A 3549-nucleotide genomic window follows, 5' to 3' on the forward strand; every position below is an offset into this window, starting at 1 on the left:
CCTTTAGGCATGACTAAGATCAAACCTGCTCCAGCATTGTACGTGTTGGAAGAGCCATCTACAAACAATTTCCACGAAGGAGTTTAACTTTGGGGTCCAGGTTCCTCCTTTGATTCAACATTATGAATTCTAGTGAATTCTGCGACAAAGTCTACTAGAGCCTGTCCTTTCACAGCTGCTCGTGGAGAATATGAAATATCAAATTGCCCAAGTTCAACTGCCCACTTTAATAATCAACCGGTGGCTTCCAATTTCTGCAGAACTTGCCATAATGGCTTGTCGGTGAGTACCATGATGGGGTGAGCTTGAAAGTATGGTCGCAGCTTTCTGGAGGCCAAAATCAAGCAATCGGCTAATTTCTCAATGGGTGGATATCGCAATTCTGCTCCTACTAGCCTCTTACTTATATAATACACAACTTTATGAACATGTTCCTCCTCTCTGATCAAAGCAACGCTAGCAGCATACTCTGTGATTGCAAAGTAGAAGAACAAAGTTTCTTTTTCAACCAGCTTGGATAAGATCAGTGGTTGTGACATATGGGACTTCAACTCCTGAAAAGCCTATTCGTACTCTCCAGCCCACTTGAACTTCTTGTTGCCCTTGAGTAGATTGAAAAATGGAACGCACTTGTCCATTGACTTAGAAATGAAACTACTCAAAGCGGCAATTCTACCGGTTAGGCTTTGAACATCTTTAATCTTGGTGGGTGACTGCATCTTGATCAGGACCTTGAACTTTTTGGGACTAGCTTCTATTCCTCGTGAGTTTACTATGAATCCCAACAAAATTCCTGATCCAACACCGAAAGAACACTTGAGGGGATTTAGGTTCATCTGTTATTTGTTCAAGATGTTGAAGCATTCTCGCAGGTCCCCGATGTGCTCTTTTGCATTCTTCGACTTAACCAGCATTTCATCGACATATACCTCCATGTTAATGCCGATCAATTCTTTGAACATATGATTGACCAGTCATTAGTAAGTCGCACCAGCGTTTTTCAAACCAAAATGCATCACTTTGTAACAGTAAATCCTTGTGACTGTTCGAAAGCTAGTGTGATCCTCATCAGGTGGATGCATACTGATCTAATTGTACCCAAATTATGCGTCCATGAATGATAAAATCTCATGCCCTAATGTACCATCGACCAACTGGTCGATCCTTGGGAGTGGGAAACAATCCTTCCGGTAGGCTTTATTGAGGTCTGTGAAATCCACGCACGTCCTCCACTTGCCATTCGGCTTGGGAACTAGTACAGGATTAGAGACCCAAGATGGAAAAAATGCTACCCTGATGAATCTGTTTTCCTTTAGCTTCTCGACTTCATCTTTTAACGCCTTCGATTTGTCTTTGTCGAGCAGCGTCCTTTTTTGTTGCACTGGTAGAAATTTTTTGTCTATATTTAAGACCTGGCTGATAACTACTGGGTCAATCCCAACCATATCTTTATGCGACCAGAAAAACACCTCCTGTTTCTCCTTCAAAAATTCCACCATTTTTTTCTTAGTTGTTGTCTCTAAGATTTTACCGACTTTCACAACCCTGGTCGGATCTGCCTCTTCTAGACGGACCTCCTTGAGGTCCTCCATGGGTCCCACGTTTTCTTCAAAATCCCCAAAGCAAGGATTTGAGTCTCTATCCTCACTTTGGGCAACACCCTATTTGGTGACCTGTTCACCTGATTGGGCTTGTACTTCGTTTGCCAATAACAACCTTTTTTTTACTTTTTCCCCTGATCCGCCTCTCTTTGCCTTGGTAATCGAGGAATTATAACATTACCACGCCTCACGCTGGTTTCCCAACATGCATCCCACTCCTGCATCGGTTGGGAATTTCATGGCCAAGTGCCAGACTAAGGTTACGGCTCGCAGGTCGACTAGAATAGGCCTTCCAATCACAACATTATATGCGGAAGGACAATCAACTACTATGAAAGTAGTGAGTAGTGTCCTGTTCGCAGGTGCCACTCCTGCTGTGACCGGAAGCCTGATCGACCTAGTTGGTGCGAGCCCTTCGCTGGAAAAACCATAAATGGTTTGGTTGCATGGTTTCAAATCTTGCACTAATAACTTCATCCTCTCCAGTGAAGATTTGTACAGGATGTTGACTGAGCTTCATGTATCCACCAATACTCGCTTGACCATCATATTATTGATCTGGACATCCACGACCAGACGATCCAAATGGGGGAATCGAACATGCTAAGCGTCAAGCTCAAAGAAAGTTATCAATACTTCCTCTGTTCGAGCTTTTTCGGGACTTCGCTCCTATACGTTCAGCATTTCAATGTCCTGGTCGTGACATAAGGTTTGGGCATACCTTTCCCTTGCCTTTCCATTATCACCCGCCAGGTGTAGGCCACTGCAGATGGTCAACAATGTACCAGTGACTGGAGTTGGCTGTAAAGGGGGCGAGCGTTAGCGTACAGATGCCTGCTCGTTGCCTCCTTGAGCCTCTCTCTGAGAATCTCCATCCACTCGCACATAACTCCTTAGGTGTCCTTGTCTAATAAGGAACTCAATCTCATCCTTAAGCTAGTTGCACTTGTGGTGTCATGACCGTAGTCGTTATGAAAACGACAAAACTTAGCAGTATCTCTCTTGGAGATGTCTTTCCTGATTGGGGCTGGTCGCCTGAAGGAAAAAGTCGTGTGAGTGGCCTGATACACTTCTGCTCTGCTATCGACTAGGGTCATACAATTGGTGAACCTCGGCTCATATCTGTTACTTTTAGAGCGCTTGTTCTCAAATGTTGATGGTTCGTGGTTCACCCTTTTTCCTCCATTTTTCCCATTATTTTTGACGTTGCCATTGGGTTTCCTGGACCCATTGGCGGCTTTAGTGGGACCTTCTTTCAGACCCTGGTCATCTGTGGGAAACTTCCCTTCGTTGGCTATGGCCTCCTCGAGCTTGATGTACTTGTCTGCTCGGTCCAGAAATTCTTGGGTGCTCTTGACCCCATTCTTCCACAAACTGTTCCAGAGAGATGAATGGCATCGTACTCCAGTTGTAAGAGTCATCATCTTTCCTTCATCACCAATTGTTTTAGCCCCAGCAGCGACTTGCATGAAACACTGAACATACCCCTTCAGGGTTTCTCCCTCCTTCTGGTGTTTCTCAACCAGCTGATTAGCCTCAGTCGAATGTACTCGACCAGCATAAAATTGTCTATAAAACTCCTTCACGGACATTTCCCAAGACATTGTGCTGGCTAGAGTGAATTTGAAAAACCACTCCTGAGCAGTCTCGCACAAGGTGGCTGGGAAGATTCTGCACCGAGCGTCATCTGACACCTTTTGGATGTCCATCTGTATCTCGAATTTGTTCATATGAGAAACAGGATCTTCTAATTCGGTGAAGTTGGGCAAGACTGACATCTTAAATTTTCTTGGAATCTCGGCCATCGTGATTCTTTGCACAAACGAAGTGTCCTTTCTCTGGTGAAATTCAATGTGGGATGTTCGGTTCCTTACTAATTGCTGGACGACCTGATTTAAAGGATCGAGCTGGGCCTGCACAACATTTGGTACTATATTGGAGCGACTGG

This window comes from Humulus lupulus, chromosome 7, assembly GCF_963169125.1.
Source record: "Humulus lupulus chromosome 7, drHumLupu1.1, whole genome shotgun sequence".
Taxonomy (NCBI): domain Eukaryota; kingdom Viridiplantae; phylum Streptophyta; class Magnoliopsida; order Rosales; family Cannabaceae; genus Humulus; species Humulus lupulus.